This window comes from Sus scrofa, chromosome 4, assembly GCF_000003025.6.
Source record: "Sus scrofa isolate TJ Tabasco breed Duroc chromosome 4, Sscrofa11.1, whole genome shotgun sequence".
NCBI classification, from domain to species: Eukaryota; Metazoa; Chordata; class Mammalia; order Artiodactyla; family Suidae; genus Sus; species Sus scrofa.
In genome coordinates this window covers 5707912-5725527 of record NC_010446.5, presented here as the reverse complement: position 1 = coordinate 5725527, position 17616 = coordinate 5707912, and the positions used below count along the sequence as shown (strand labels likewise).

General features: G+C 44.0%; 1 long non-coding RNA gene across 1 annotated transcript in view; it reads right to left on the bottom strand.

Moving 5' to 3' along the window:
• LOC110260213 overlaps positions 1–16100 on the bottom strand; it is a 191153-nt gene extending 175053 nt beyond the window's left edge. Inside the window, exon 1 of the long non-coding RNA XR_002343061.1 lies at positions 16036–16100. This is a non-coding gene — a long non-coding RNA (uncharacterized LOC110260213). The remainder of the gene's footprint in view (positions 1–16035) is intronic.

Here is a 17616-nt window from a genome sequence, read left to right as displayed (position 1 = left end):
CCCCCTGTTCAAATCCCCAGCTGTAACCAAAGAGGACATGTGTGAAATGCTCAGTCTAGGAAATCTTTTATTAGCATGGGCCTTCTTGGTTGTGAAGTAGGGGAGGGCAAACGGCAAGCAGCATCCGCAGGTTTCCGCTGGGGAGACCACTTCTCCATCTAGCATCCTACCCTGAGTTAAATCACACAAGAAGAGAAGCGCGTTTTAGCTCAAGTCCTTAGTGGATTATTTTTCAATAAGAGGCATCTGAATTTTTATATAGTACTTTTTCCTTCTCTCCCAGATCCAGTATCTCTTGTGTTGTATCTGACTTCACAATCTAACTATAGTTGGTAAAGTCTTGTTACGCCTGCTCCTCTCTTAACAATGCCCTTAACATTTCTCCCACATTGATTTTTTTTTTTTTTCTTTTCCTTTTCTAGAGCCGCACCCACGGCACACGGAGGTTCCTAGGCTAGGGGTGGAATCGGAGCTGTAGCTGCCGGCCTATGCCAGAGCCACAGCCATGTGGGATCTGAGCCACGTCTGCAACCTACACCACAGCTCATGGCAACACTGGATCCTTAACCCACTGAGCGAGGCCAGGGATCGAACCTGCAATCTTATGGCTCCTAGTCGGATTCATTAACCACTGCACCACGATAGGAACTCCCCACATTGATGTCCGTAATGGCACCAGAGCCCACTTTCTATTCTCTAATTGTTTCCTTTTTTTTTTTTTTTTTTTTTTTTTTTTGGTCTTTTTGCCATTTCTTGGGCCGCTCCCGCGGCATATGGAGGTTCCCAGGCTAGGAGTCCAATCAGAGCTATAGATGCCAGCCTACGGCAGAGCCACAGCAACACAGAATCCGAGCCACATCTGCAACCTACACCACAGCTCACGGCAACGCCGGATCCTTAACCCACTGAGCAAGGGCAGGGACCGAACCCGCAACCTCATGGTTCCTAGTCGGATTCGTTAACCACTGTGCCACAACGGGAACTCCTCTAATTGTTTCTAATGGGCACAGTCCTCTTACACATTGAGTCTATGTTTCTTAAGAAAAAAGGTGTCCATCTTCCAAATGCCATAAGTTTTTTCAACAGTGATCAGAAAAAGAAAGCACAATGCCATGAGCTAGAAAGTTAGATTTCTGAAGAAATTAATTTCCTTTTAATAGTTCCCAGATCCCTTGCCAACAAATCAAAAGAGGTTTAATTTTCCTTTATGAAGTTTTCATTTAACATTGTCCAATCTCCTTCTGATGTTTCTGATTACCCAGCTAATGTATCACTCAAAACCCTTCTTATACTGGTCAAACTCACGGGAGGCTTTCCTTTATTTTACTGCCAATCAGGACCTGTATCAGCTGGAAAAATTATACTGTCCAGTTTTATCCAATAATGTTGCTCATTGGCTATTTTAAAAGAAAAGCTGTTTAGGAAAAGGATTGGAACTGTTTAATAAATTAGTTTTTACTTTATTTTCTCACCGAATATACATGTCAAACATCAGGGCTGCAACAGCGGGTAAGGCTGAGTTTTCACCTTTAATGAAATTCTAATTAAGAGGTAGATAAGGTTTTATTATAGTTTATTTACCTACCTGCTTTTCCAGGGGGTTAAGAATGACAGCATTTAAGTCTACATGCCAATCTTAGGAAAGGGGTATAATTTAAAAAAAATTTTTTTTTTTTGTCTTTTTGCCATTTTCTTGGGCTGCTCTCGCGGCATATGGAGGTTCCCAGGCTAGGGGTCCAATCAGAGCTGTAGCCACCGGCCTACGCCAGAGCCACAGCAACGCGGGATCCGAACCGCATCTGCAACCTACACCACAGCTCACAGCAACGCCGGATCATCAATCCAGTGAGCAAGGGCAGGGACCGAACCCGCAACCTCATGGTTCCTAGTCGGATTCGTTAACCACTGCGTCACGACGGGAACTCCTAATTTAGACACTTTTAAGTGGCGTAACCATTGGCAGTTAGTAATACCTGAGCCCTACCTACGGTGGATTGCCTTATTGTTTCCAATATGTTGTGCCTCCCAGTATTGGAACTTTGTGCCTTGTGATTTTGCAATTCCTCTCACTAAAGGCCATCTCATTAAAGGTGGGTTTGCATGAGATTTTGGACATCAGTTCCAAGACTAAGGCTGAAGAAGCACCGAGTGGCTGTGTTTGCATCTCTTGTCCTTCTGCTCTCACAGTGGGAACCCCTGCCTAGGGCTGCTGCTGGGCCCAGGAGGAGAGAAGACATGGGGGAGATCAGGGCTGCGTCTGAAGCTGGGCACCAAGCTGACCAGCAAACACTTGATCCAGAATCAATCATGTTTGTTTTATGCCTTGGCCTTTCATCTACTGTGTTACAGAACATTACTGCGGCAACAACTTACGTGCGGGCTTCCCGAGGGAGTTATGGACACAAGAAATGGCAGTGAGGCGGAAATTAAAGAATTACTGGAACACAGGAGAACGTTCCCAACAAACACCCCTTTGCAGGGTCCTGCAAAGGCAGGGCCGGCACCTGTGGCTTAGTCTTAAGTCCAAGAAGAGTGTCTGGCTTCCCCTGAATCTAATTCTTATAACCTCACCATTTACATTTGGTCTGGGTTGGAGACAAAACTAAAGGAAGAGAGAATGTGGGACAGTAACAGGGCCAGCTTGAAAATGAGTGCTGCCTAGCTCTGTGGCAGCTGCGAGGACCTGACTGATCTGACCACCGGGAAGCAGGCTGGCGAGGCAACAGCACACACCTGCTTCCTTCTCTCCACTCTCTTCCTTTCCTCTCTCCTCCCTGCCGCTCCCCTTCCTTCTCTCCCTTCTCTCCCTCCATCTCCTCTGCTCCCCCATCCACATTTCTTTTCTTTTTTTCTCCTCCTCCTTCTCCCTCTCTCCCTCTCTCTTTCTTACTGGCAGCTGCCCGGCAGAATTAATGTAAACATAACATAAAGACATCTACTTATTAGAAGTATCCATGTCTTGGAGAGCAGTTTGAGAGTCCTGCGGCACAAGCCATCCTTGAGTTCTGTTCTCACTAGCAAACGATGATACAAACTGGATTTAATTCTCTATGCAGGAAGGAAGTGACCTGTCCCTCTGGCTGGAGTAGGGCCATGGCTGCCATCATCAATGGAGACAGTTGTGCTCGTCAAAGCAACCTAGCCATGTGGGCACTTAGGGCAGCAGGCTAAGACATGTGCAACCGAGAGGCTGGTTTTTTCCTGAGAGACATAAGGGCGTGCACTGTGAAGCTCTCGGGAAAAGTAGGAAGCATCCCAGTCCACTGAGTGACAGTTCATTTTGATAAGTGTCCCAAAGAACATGCGTATCCTAATAATATGAGAATAACAGGAAAACACCATTTACTTCATAAGCAGAGTACAATTATACAGTGACATAATATTTGCACCACTTACAACCTCTAAGCTGATGTCAGAACTCCATCTGGACTGGTCAGATGACAAAGCTAGTCTCTCACTTACAAGGAGCCCTCCACATACATAAAGAAATCTTTCCTTTAACCCCTTACTTTTCTGGCTTAAAATAAAAATTCCATTTTTTTTTTCATTAGGTAGGCACCTTAATTAAGTGTCCAGCGAATGCCTGGGTTTCCAACTCTTTAAAGAACAGTGGTAATTAAGAAGACCACAGGGAATCATTTTCCATGCTTTCTTTTGTATTGCTAGAAATGACAGAATGGGCCTGGCTTGGCTGATGGAAAACTTTCTGAAGAGTCTGTTTTCTTTTGACCTCTTTAATGCATTTACTTATCCAGAAAATGATCATCTCTGCCTATAAATAAGTGTATCAGGTTGGAAAGGTTGCCCACCTGCCCTGAGACACACTTTACCTTCGTAAGGATTAGAGAGCCCTGCTTCTTGCTCATCTGGGACTAAAGGTGAGAACGACAGGCAAAGACAATGTAAAGATCTGTCAACCACGACCTTCCAAGTTCTTCTTAGGCACAGACACAATGTCTTGCCTCTGGTTTCCGGCCACCAGCTGAATTAGTTTCATAATCTGACACTGGCTCTATGTTGAGGCATAGTTCTGGCACCTGGCTCACCTGGCCTGAATCCAAACCGTCTGTTCATCCTACTCGAAGGTCCTGCTCCCACCCTGGCCGAGGCTTCCAACTGTGTGTCTCTCTGGGCACTCAGCAGTGGCACTCAAACTACGTGCAGTGTGGGAAACGGAGGGCGATGCTCGCCTTAACCACCACACAAGAAGTACCTTGGCTCAGGTTGTGTGCAAGGCGACACATGGAATTCAGCAGAAGGCAGAAGACCAGGGAGGGGCAGTGAAGCCTGGCCCCCGGCTGCGTAGGGAAGTGTGTGCTTGGCTATTCCTCGAGCACAGTCTTCTGTCTGTGACTGTGTTCTGAGCGAGGCCCCATGCAGCTGCAGTTGTCCAGAAGTGTGCCATAATGGTCAGAACTCAGGGTCTAGAGTTGCATGGGTCCAAGTTCAAGTTTCCTTCTATCATCCGCTGCTGCTTGGTACGTCAGTTTAACTCTGCAGCTCAGTGTAAGAAAGTCCACTTTTATAAATAAATCTGCATATATTTTTCAATATTAGATTTATTAGCATAATGGTCTATTTTGAGCTCCATATTCTCACTTCTTTTTTATATACCTCAATTACGCAGAATTTTGGCAAAGTAGAAGAATTCCAGCACCAACTCCTTCAACCCCCCCAAGAAAGCATTATCTTCCTCATTGTGTTATTGTCAATATTAAGTGAATATCTCTAATGCATCTTGATACAGAGAACCAGTGAATAAATGTGAGCTGCTTCTTTTAGTGTTTGACTTTCATTTTTTGCTATTTTATCAAACGTTTCCTGTTCTTGCCATCTATGTGGACAAATCAAGGAAATAGGAACATGAGTCATTCACCTGAACTTTAACTCCAGGGAGGGAAGGGATTTGTTCAGAAAAGCATTCTAAGTATATTTTCAAGGCTGGAGACCAGCATTTAGAATCAGGAACATCCTGAGTCCGTTCTGACCTTGGTTCTGAGAGTTACCAGCTCCAAGACCTGAGTCCGTTCTGACCTTGGTTCTGACATTTACCAGCTAAAAGACCTGAGCTAAATTACCCAGCAGTCCTGACAGCCGACACTGACAGAAGTTCTTACTGCCAGACACAGATCTAAGTGGTTTGTGTGTACAATTAATTTTCACCAAGCCCCTTCAGATAAATGCTACTTTTATTTCCATTTCTTAGATGGTGATAAGTTATGGTAACTCACTCTGCTCTGAGAGGTTCCACTCCAGAGACCACAACCCTAACTTCTAAGCAACACAATCTCTCAACTTCCATTTTCTTCCTGTGCGGTGGGGGTAAGGTCCACTTTACAGGGTTTGTTTTCGAGGACTAAATGCAAATATACATATATATATATTTAGGTAAAGGCCCTTGTGCACTGGTGGCCACATTCTGATGACATTTAACAAACAACTTGCATCATCATGTTTCTAGGTTGCAAGCAACAGAGTAGATGAGCAGAAATCCAGTACCCTGGGTGAGCAGGAAAGCTACTGAGCAGAAGGATACCTAGAAGCTGATAGTATGTATTATGGGAAGGCTGAAAACCATGCTACATAGCCAAGCAGGAACCAGATGGACTTGGGGTCATGAAGGACAGCCCAGGGGAGAAGCGTTCTTTTAGGAAGCTGATAAAGACACCATCATCACTGTTTCTCCAAAGCACAGTCACTGCCAGACCCGGCTGCTAGACACCACCACCGCTGCGGCCTGCTGTCCCATGGACTCTAACTTGCCCCTTTGTTCTTATGCCAACTACTCAGCAGCAAGGCCTGAGCTTGAAGCACCTGATTGTCGAGCTCAGATCTTGCGGCCACGGGCTTGCTTTCCGGACAGAAGGGGACTGTTTTTTTCCCTTTGTCTTCCATAGTGAGGGTCACAGTTCTTCTCCCACCAAGACTTAAATGACGAGAGATTTCACCAAAACTCTGAAACACGTTTACTGACCCACCAAAAAAATACAAGCCCATTTCCACTGCACAAGGTTGTGATAACCTGCAAGGGGGCCGGCCCCCCAGGCGAGCTGTCCTTGGTAAACTGCTCCCACAGAGCTCAACCTCCAGCTACTTAAGTCTTAGGATCTCAGTGTCCAGAGAGCAAACGTTTAACCCTCACTTTCCACCACTAAACTGTGTATTCCTTGGAAGTAACAGTCGCCTCTAATTTTTCTGTTTGTAAGAAACAGCCAGGGCCTGGCTCAGAGTCAGCATTGAATATCTATCAAACCAACCCAAATGGCAGGAAAAAGAAAAGACACGTTTAGTTTAATAAATAGTTTTTAAGTTTTAATACTTTGACTATCCACCATGAAGATGGTATAAAGATAGCCATAGGATGTTGCTAATAGTTGACTATTTTGTCCTACACAAATAGCGGTTTACAGGGTTCAAACTACAGGCATAGCTTAGGGATATGTGCAGGTTCTGCTCTGGACCAGCACAACAAAGTCAGGATCACAATAAATTGCTTCCCAGTGCATATAAAAGTTATGTTTTTGGAGTTCCCGTCATGGCGCAGTGGTTAGCGAATCTGACTAGGAACCATGAGGTTGCGGGTTCGGTCCCTGCCCTTGCTCAGTGGGTTAACGATCCGGCGTTGCCGTGAGCTGTGGTGTAGGTTGCAGACGCGGCTCGGATCCCGCGTTGCTGTGGCTCTGGCGTAGGCCGGTGGCTACAGCTCCGATTCGACCCCTAGCCTGGGAACCTCCATATGCCGCGGGAGCGGCCCAAGAAATAGCAACAACAACAACAACAAAAGACAAAAGGCAAAAAAAAAAAAAAGTTATGTTTATCCTATACTGCAGCTTATTAAGCACTCAATAGCATTATGTCTGAAAAATTCAATGTGTATAACTTAAAAATACTTTATTGCTAAAAAATGCTAACTGTCTTCTGAGGCTTCAGCAAGTTGTAGTCTTTTTCCTTGTGGAGGCTTTGAAATATGGGAATTACCAAAATGTGACACAGAGTCACGAAGTGAGCAAATGCTGTGGGTAAAATGGTGCCAATAGACTTGCTCAACGCAGGGTAACCATAGACCTCCAGTTTGTAAAAAGCACAGTATCTACAAAGCGCAGTAAAACAAGATATGGCTGTGTATATTTAATATTCAGAGTGTAGGTCACCCTGAGACGCTGACATCGAAGCTTTGTTGCAATTACAAGAAAAACTGTCAAGAGCTATCTGCTTAGTTTGTCTCTCTGGGCTGGGGCAATGGGGTTCAGGTGAAGTCCAGTGCTAGGCTGGCATAAATGGGAATGTGTTAGTTTAATTAAGATGTATATTTGCAGTCTCAGAAACTCTCTAGCAAATTTCTGCTCTTATGTGTAGCGTGTGCAACTCTGCTAGTTCTCTACTCTAAGCACATCAGGTGAGGTCACCCATATTTCATCAGCAACGTTTAGGGAGGGGCATGCAAGCGGAGTCAGGGGTGGGAAGCACACTCTGAGTGCTGGGTGTAGCGACATCACCACCTACAGCAGCCCACGGAGGCCTCACTGCGCTGCGAAGGCCGTGCCAGGAGAGGAAACAGAGTCCCAGGAGGAGGAGAGACTCGTTCGAGCTGGCACAGCTAACAAACGGCAGAGGCAGAGCAGAGGCCGTTTCCTTAGACTCAGAGCTCAACGTTGTACCAGCAGCCTTTCCAGGTGGAGGCAGTCCTCGTAGAAGGTACCAACACCATGCTTTACCAAGCACCAGGTGAGCATCTCCTGGTTCTGGTACCCCCTACTGGAGGGAGAAAGTTTTCTCTTCGGAAAGTTACCAAGTGTTGAGAAGCTTTGGAAACTGTGCTGTGCTACCACGAGCATAATCCACAGGTCAACATGTTAGTTGAAGCAGAGACGGAGTTTATCAAACACAGGTTAAAGCCAGCCACAATATGCTGGCTCATTAGGTAAAGCTTCCAACGGCCACCTGACCACCTGCCTTGGCCTCATTCCAGGCTCTATCACCTATTTTGCCCAGGTCATCTCAATGGCCTATGCTATACCTCCCTGTCCCCAGCATGCCCTTTGTGAGCAGTGTCACTTTACAAAATGCTAAGCCACAGAGAGTGTGCATTGGTCTTATTTTTCTGGAGAAACTTGACTGATGGAGTATCTATATCTATGCAAGAGCTGTCTCTATCATTATCTATAATCTATATGTATCTATCTGTCTTTTCACTATAACTCTCTATCATCATATATTTATATGCATGTACAGGTAGATGAATATCTGTGTAAGTAGATATATGGCTAAATATATCTATAAATCTGTATACATATTGATACAAATATGAATCTCTATACTCTTTCCATATCCATAGCAATACCCACAGCCATATCCCTTTAGGAAAAAGAAGACATTTTAGTAATTAATCTCTTCTCCATTAAAAAAAAATCATTAAAAGAGCATATGGTATGCAGTGTTTTGAAATATTTCCATCATGGCATGTTTCTATTGCCAAAAATAATGAAAATCATGTCATCTGGAAAAAGTCTTATATCTTCACACTTGGAGCCATTTAAAGTATTCATTCTATAAAACGAAAGCACAGGTATTAAAACTGTTCTGTGTCCTTCAAATTCCCCTTTAAAACTAGCCTGGTCTCTCTAGCACCCCCTGGACCCTCACTCTCTCCAGAGAAGTTCAGGCTCCCTTTTGTGACCACACAGTCACCCTGCCACCACACACACACACACACACAGTCTCTCTTCTCTCAGGATTCTCTTTGGCCCAATCTCCCTGAATTTCTGCTCCTGTACCAGGCAGCTCTTTGTAACCTTTCACCTCCACCCCTATGTCTTTTGCACATTCAAAACGATCCCCTTTCTCTGACTTAGGCTTGTATTCAACTCCTTGACATCTTTCCTCCACTAGTTGAATCTTTCTGCTCCCCTCAGGCAGAGAGGGGGTCCTCTGAGCCCACAGAGCAGTGTCTTTATATAAAAACAAAATTGCATTGCAACTGTTTGTTCATGTTTCTCTCTACCAGTTATATATAGCAGTACCCTTAAAGACAGAGACCTAATTTTTCATATTCAATCTGTCACCTAGGAAAGGGCTTATGGAAAGCTGATGCTGGGCTCTGCTATTAAAAATGATTGAGAAATTATACTTTCTGAGTCTCTGCCCCATTCTCTTACATTTCACATAATGTTCCCTGAGCAACTGCAATCTCAGCATTCCCCTTAGTGTTTCATTACGGACCATGGCCGTGGTCCATATATTTTTTTGGCTGTGTCCACTTAGACTCATCCTTTCCTGGAGGTCTGGCTTCCCCTCCTCAGCCCCCACTGAGGCTCTGACAGACACCTGTGACAGCAGAGCAGGGGTCTCCTGAGGTAGCCAAGAGCTATGGACAGAAGGGGATGCTAAGTATTCCTAATGCTGATTATGGATCTTTTCACAGGAGATTTCTCACACTAGGAGTGGTAGGGGGCATTGCAGACCCCCCGCTGCCTCATACTCCTCGGATCCTTTAAGGCTGAACATAGATTATTAACGTACTGTTCAACTGTCCACATTTGCAGTAATTTCTCAGCCAGACCTACATAATGATATATGTTTGTGTTCCTACGTGCTGCTTCCATTAAGCAGGGCAGCAATGTCAAAAAACCGTGCTACATTATTCAATTTTTATTGAATAGCCAGCATCTGCTCTGTGGCAAGGATTATTACAACTGTCAGTATTATCATAATAATCAAATAAGTGAGGTCTCTGCTTCAACTGGGTCACTTGACATTTTGCACGTGTCTGTCTCTTTAATGTCACTTTAGAGGAGATGACTCAGTCTGGCCTGGCACCAACCTGGCTCTTTCAAGGAGTGGTAGAAGCAGCTCAGGACGAAGTCAAGAGGAGCAGGGTTCCACTGGGAGGGGCAGGTTCATTCTTTGTGATGTGGAGCACGTGTCGGACTTTCTGTGGGCCTCCGAGTTCTCATTTCTAAAACTATGGCCCCATTTAGCCCAACAATGCTCAATTCTACTGGGAATTCCCAGGAAGGATACATACATGTGATGGCTTTTTCGGCTGCACACACCTGCATGGAATTCATTGCATTTGCTTCTCCCTTTGGTGAGGAAATTTTAGTGTTAACTACCCTTGGGGATTCTAGGACCCTCAATTCTCAGAGACATTCAATAACAAAGTTAAACCTGGGACAAGCAAGTTTATGTAACGGAAAGACTGTGGGCTTTGGTATTCCGTCTACCTTTTCCAAGCAGATCCCCCCCGTCCAGAAAACAGGGGCAATGATACCATCAACTCTGCGTAACAGGAGGCAGCTACTCTGTTGGGTTCAAATGCCCAGGCTCTTAAGACAGACGGCCTTGATTCAAACCCTCACTGGGTTAAGTCTTCTTAGACAAGTGACTTTACCCTCCTGCACTTCAGTTTCCTTGTTCCTAAAATAAGATAAGAATCAGGGCATCTACAGCAGAGGACTCTAGGGTGATGCAGTGGTGACTTAAATAATACTTAACGGCCGGACCCAAGTGTGGAGTTAACAGAAGAATAACATGAATAACCAACATGAACATTAACTTTATACATTCAAACATTTCAACTTCATATTCTCTCTTTATATAGCGAGGTATAGAGTCGTTGTTTTGTTTTTTGTGTTTTATTTATTTTTTATTATTTTTTGATAGTTATTTCCCCAATACAATTTTTTTTTCCTACTGTACAGCATGGTGACCCAGTTACACATACATGTACATATTCTATTGGAGTTGTTTTTTTTTTTTTTTTTTGCCATTTCTTGGTCCGCTCCCGCGGCATACGGAGGTTCCCAGGCTAGGGGTTGAATCAGAGCTGAAGCCACCAGCCTACGCCAGAGTCATAGCAACTCGGGATCCGAGCCGTGTCTTCAACCTACAGCACAGCTCATGGCAACGCCAGACCCTTAACCTGCTGAGCAAGGCCAGGGATCGAACCCGCAACCTCATGGTTCCTAGTCGGATTCATTAACCACTGCGCCATGACGGGAACTCCCCAAGAGTCATTTTTAATGTTCACTGGGTGAGTGAAATCTGAGGTTATAAATTAAACCATAGATGCTACTCCTGAAAAGCTTCATTCTAGTGAGAGAAGTAATACAGCAGGAATTATATGCTTTTTCAGGGTAGCCAATGACAAATAAGGGCCCAGACATCCTAGAGATACCTTCTAGTGGGACAACCAAGGACTGATGGCAGGCCATCCTAGAAGACACACGCTGGCCAAACCGTGAAGGGAGCGCACGGAAGGCTTCAGCTTTTGGTTCTGTGGACAGGGAGGAGCCATGTCTGTTTCATTTGTAAAAATAACAAAAAAAATGAATTTTTGTTTGTTTTTATATTGTTCGAAGTGTTCATCACTCTCTCGTTCCATAAATATTTATTTAACACCCACAAAATACCAGGCATTGTGCTAGGTTGGCAAATATTCGCAAATCACTTAGAGTGATTTAGTTAATAGTCAATGCAGCGGGTAGAATATGAATCAGTAAATAAACAGATACAGACTGTGATATGTACTCTGGAAGAACCAAGGAGGGGCTGCAAGTTGCAGCACCGAAGAGAATATTTAGGATTCGCTTTGCCCAAGACATTAAGCTCAGCTCTGAAAGATAAGAAGATGCCAGAAAAATCTGGAAGGTAGGAGTGGGGATGTCTGGGAATCTATGTGGGTAAGACTCAGTGTGGTATGGGGTGTGGGTAATGGGTTTCTGCTGAGGTTTGAAGTAATAACTTCTGCGCCTTCTTAAACATCACAACTTTGGCATTCCATGTCTCAGAACCTTTGTGTGCCTCTCTGTAGAATGAAGCTGCTACTGTTGCAGAGTTGTTGAGAATTAAATACAAATAACTTAGGTTCGGGCCTGTGTCTCAGTCCAGGCTTCTGTAACAAAAACACCATGCCAGGTGGCTTAAACAGCAGAGACTGATTTCTCACAGTCTGGAGGCTGGGAAGTCTAAGCTCCACATGCTGGCTGATTTAGTCCCTAGTAAAACTCCACTTTCTGGTCTGTAGACATAAGACTTCTTGCTATTTCTTCACATGGCAGACAGAGAGAGTTCTGGTCCCTTCATCTTCTCATAAAGAAACAAATTCCATCATGGGGACTTCACCTAAAACAAACTACCTCCCATAGGCCCCACTGCCTAATGCCATCACAACCGAGGCTGGAGCTTCAGAATATGAACTGTGGTCCACAGCAGTCCAGCACCAATGAGTTCTCATTAAATAGAATACTAGCTCACATCAGTCCTCCACTCAAAAATCGTTAGTGGTCCCCGCAGCAAGTTTTACAGGTCCCTCTGTGGCCCCAGCTATCTCCTAATGGATTCTTAAACACTCTAGGCTTCTGCCCCTGGTCTTCCTGTGTCAGAAGTGCTCTTGCCAGCTCCCTCCTGGCCGAATCTCCTTCTCTGCCCCCATCAAGCCTTTGCTCAAGCCCTCGCCCCTTTAATTAGACTCGCATGACTGCTCCATGTACTCCTGTCAACTGGTGCACAAGCCACCCATGATGCCATGTACCCCGATTCACATGTCCATCCCAACACGCCATAGAATCGAGACAGGTATCATGATGGATAATGAAGTGCCTACTTCCGCTGCTGGGGTACCAATCCTGAAAGGAAAGGACCGTGTCTGTATGGCTCACTGATCCATCCTGAGCGCAGGGGACAGTGCCTGGCACACATGTGGCCAGGGTTTATCTACTGACTAGATGAACAAATGGGTGACAAGATGCTGAGTTGTTATTAAAGGTGCTGTTGCTGAAAGATGCCGATAAGAATACAGCGATCATCTAGGTCTGAACTACATATTCCAAGGAAGCAGTAGTGTTTTGGAAAGGAAGGACTTTGTCTCTGTCCCCTTTCTCCAGCCCTTTCACCCACAGCAGCTATTTGGATTTCAAATATAAGCTGTACGTTAAATACAATCAATTTTATTTAACATACTGCACTGGGCCTATGGAAAGAGCAAGTGCAGTTGTCTAATTAGAGAATGAATGCAGGGGGTGACGATGGTAGAGAAACTCCTTTAGGGCCTGACTGACTCACGCATTTCCTTATGCTGAATTACACTCCGCGATTTGTGGTTAGGGATGGATCCTACACATCATGGGAACCTACACTGCTGGGATTTTCCATTATGCAGAGAGTTTCTGCGCAGGAGGGAGAGGAGAACTCACCAAGGAGGATATTTTCTACAACTGGAACAGGGCTGAAGAGCCAGCACCCAGGGGAGACGCGCACCGAGGGCGTGGGGAACGAGTCTTGAATGTGGGGGCTGCACTGCCTTCTGAGAGACACCAAAGAACTGGCCTGGTCAGAAGTGGAAGGTGGTCAAATGCAGAAGAAAGGGCCTTTGGGATGAAGAAAGGGAACCGTGGGCATGGGGGCAGAGTGTGAATCTTCTAGAGAGAGAGGGACTGGCTTCAAATACGGAACAGGTTATGCAGGACACGTATGAACGGGGGGCACTGACTTAATCTGATCTCAGATTCCCGTCTACACAAGGATCTATTTCAGAGAGTGTTTTGAGGCTTCCCTGCCAGAGCATGTGCAGCACACTTAGCCTAGGTAAGAACAAACATTAGGCTTTATTTCCCTTCTCTACCAGAAAATGAGAGAACAGGACAGTCTCGTCTTTTGACAGGTGTTTATCAGGCCACTATGCTTTATAAAACACACTCATATCCATTACTTCACAAAATCCTCATAACTTGTGAGAAATCTACCCCTGTCCTCATGTTTCAGAGTATGGAATAGAAGGACAGAGAGGTACAGGGATTGAGCCAAAGTTATCAAGGCTCGGCTTGGTAGAACCAGCATTTCAACTGTTTATACTGTACCATATCCCTATTAATAGTGGTTATTTTCCTAAAATGAATATATTCAGATCTCACCTTCCAGCTGGTTACTGAGGAGATAATCAGATTCCCAAAGATTTACTGTTTAAAGAATTGATACCAATGGGTAGAAGGAACATAAGGATTTGGATAGGAGGAAGAGCCACCCCAAACAGTCACATCCTTGACTCAGAACAGACATCTAAGACATACAAGAGCAAAACTACCCCCCTCTCCTTGTTCCTTGCCATGGCCAAGGGCAGTTTTAGAGATAAAAGTCTAAGAAATGTGCCTTTTATACATCCAGAACATTACTGAAATAGAAACTGTTGAATTTGTATTTCAAACTCTACATTGCTCAACGTGCATGACTGCTGGTGTCACAACGCCTGGCTTAAATTCCATCTACTCCTGTGGCTGTGTGACTTTGAGAAGGCGCTCAACCTCTATGAGTTATAGCTTCTTCATTTATAAACCAGAAATAACACTATTTACTGTGAGAAGTAATTTTGGAGGAAAAACATGTATGTATTCCTTAGCATGGTGCCTGCATATAGTGAACACAATATAATTTAGCCACTCCTTGTATTAATAACTAGCAAAAATGATATCTAGCAGTGAAAAGTTCTGGTCTATGAGTCAGCAATCACCATTCTTCCAAGAACATACAATGATCAAAACCAAAACAACAAACCCATAAATAAAAGAAAAAAGCCCACTAAAGTTAGACTGACCATGGAAAGAACTGTCAATGATTTAAGGTAAGGCCAAGAGCCATTGTTCCCCCTACAATTGGCATGGGAAAGCTTTTACAGAGAAACCGGAATTTTCAGAGGAATAGGATTAAAACAGCAAACATGATGAACTCAACTGAACTGAAAGAGAGACGTTTTTCCTGACCTAAATGTGCTGTTGCTAATTAGTAACTCACCTTTATGGAGAACTTATCTGGGAACTTGGGTTGAAGAAATATATAAATTAATTTTTGCTTGATAGGATATGGGGAAGGTACAGAACAAGTACAGAGGTTTTAGAAAGCAATTTGACAAAACTAATGTTACTCACTAAAATTAATTTGTCAGAGAATTATTTTACAGTAGTAAACAAATGAAATGCCCCATAGCAATCTTAGGAAGTAAATTTTGTTAGCTTACTTTTTAAATTTTATAAAATTTGAAAACAGACTTTGAAAATTCAAACGTCTTGAAATATTATATGTAGAAAATGTTTTTAATGGCATTGCCAAACATTTGTATCTTAATACTAAATAAGAAGAAAATCAAGTTTCTACATGGATTACATAAAATCTCAACTATATAAAGGTACTCAGGAAAAAGCCATAGCAGTAGTTAGTTCTGAGGATTGATTGTGGCCTATATTTTATTTTTTACTTTATTTCATTTTATTTTGACTTCTATAAGGAGAGTGTATGCCATTTACAGCCAGAAAATATAATACTATTTTAAAATAAGTCATCTCTAGAGGATGAAAAATAGGAAGACATACATTTTTCTCCCTGTGAAGTTAAAGGCAACCTCAATTTCAACTTTTAGTAATCTAACTTTACCAAACCACTCACTGAAGTTGCAACTCTTAGTTCCATCAGGGGAGGAAAATTTCTCTGCCCCATCTGACTCACGCATGAAAAAAGAAACAAGCTGTTCCCATCTGTCTTATCTTTTAATAATTGTATTTTAAATTATAGCTATTTGTCAAAGACTCTCAAACTTGTAGCTGTGGATCTAGAAGTTCCCCATGACCTGTCTCTTCTGGAAAGGGCTGATGTAATTAGAAACATTCCATTATCAATCATTCAACTAATGCAGGCACAGGCTCGCTCTCTTTCCCTCCCTCCCTGCCCTTCTCTGATGTCAATTATCCTGAATATTTTAAACAAAAGACTAGACCAACCCTACCTCCTCTCAGCTATAGTGCTGTCATTGTCACTAATGGAATTTAAAATTTTCCCTTAGAAGGAAGTTTCCTGGGGAGACTTCTTTGCAATTGCCAATTAAGGGGAAGCTAATTCTTACACTCTCAGTGGAATTAGCAATAGATTATAATAAATGTGGTTAAAAGTAGCCCATTTGGAACAAAGTGACTTTTCTGACATTTGACGGGTCTGTCGTTGTTTTTCCTTCCTCAGATCAGGAGGGCTGGTGCATCCCAGAGCGTTACTTACACGAAGTGTTCTGTGAGGGGGCTGTTCTCTCCTCTTCTATCCCGGCAGGGAAGTTCTGCAGGAGATGGAAAGATTAACATTCAGGGAACATTGTTTCTATGGATCAGCATTTATTTTCTTAGGCAGAAAGATGGCATTTTGAGCCTGTTCTTCACGGCTTCTATTTGCTGGCTCACCTGATCTCAAAGAGTCCTTTGCCCTGTGATTACCATGGGAGAGCATTTCAGGGCTGCTTTGGCCACCTTTCCTTCTGGAAACTTATAAGCAGGTACCCCCTTCTCCCCCCTTAGCTGTCCCATTCCCCTTGTCCCCTGACACATCTTATTTCACCTTCTTACATGGTAATTGACTATATATGTGTCTACCTCCTAAACTATTCTCTGAGCACATGTGTGGTCCAGAAAAATGTCTCATTTTTCTTTGAGTAGATTACAAAAGTCTGTCTTAGAATGTTTAGATTAATGGAAATTTAGTCACTCTATGTGTTTTAAGTCAAATCAGATCTGAGTCCCCACTGCCCAAGGCAGTGGCTAATTCAATCTGTTATATCCCCACCTTTCCTGGTGCCAAGATCACACCCCTAAATAGGAATTCACTGTGGACCCCATCCTTGCCTTGACGTCTTCCAGCACCATGCACTGTAGTTAGGTCCTCAGCTCTCAGTGCTGGGCAGAGACCCTCAGCCCAGCTCTCAGAGGCCTCAGGTCTTCACTGCAGGCCTGTGCTGACATCCAGAGTCATCCCCTAGATAACGGGGGCGGGGAGGGGGGCAGCAGGCAAGTGGGGCACATGTCCGTACAGTTCCTAAACCTCTCACCTGCCGTCACCTCCACTACCTCACCTTGCTCGCTCCCAGGAAGGAAGGTTCTCTTCCCCAGCAATTACCATGGGAGAGCTCTCTTCTTCCCCTTGATAAGCCATCACCTCCCAAATATGGGGTCTTTTGCGGCCCTGCAACTTTTCTTGTCAGCCTTGAAACACAAAAGCACTGAGCTGCTGGATGAAAGCTTTTTCCCAGAGATGATCTATTTAACTTTCCCAACACCTGAGCGGGGTAAAGTGATCTACATTTGACAGATAAGGAAATGGACAGAGGGTTGACATGACTTGACTAATAAGCATGTCTGTCCTGGACTGGAACTGGCAATAGAATCCAAGCATCTCTGTGAACCCTCAGTCTTTCTCTACTGCCTAGGCTGACCAGGTGGCTTGGTTTGCACAGGACTGCAGAGCTTCTTCCCAGGACATGAGATGTCAGCGCCAAACCTGGAAGAGTCCCAGTTAAACCAGGGGAACGTGGTCACTCTGTTACTCTACATATACTGTGGTTCCTATCTTGGGTGCCTCAGAGTTATAAACTTCATATGACACCTGAAATACTTTCAAAGCTTAACATAGTAATTTTTACTCACATTTTACTCATTAACTTTGTGTGTGAGTCATGATTTCTGCTTCTCCCCCATTTTCTTTTGCCTACTCCACTATTCTTTTTTTTTTTTGCTTTTTTATGGCCACACCTGCAGCATAGGGAGGTTCCCAGGCTAGGGGTCAAATCTGTCATAACCACAGCCACAGCAACGG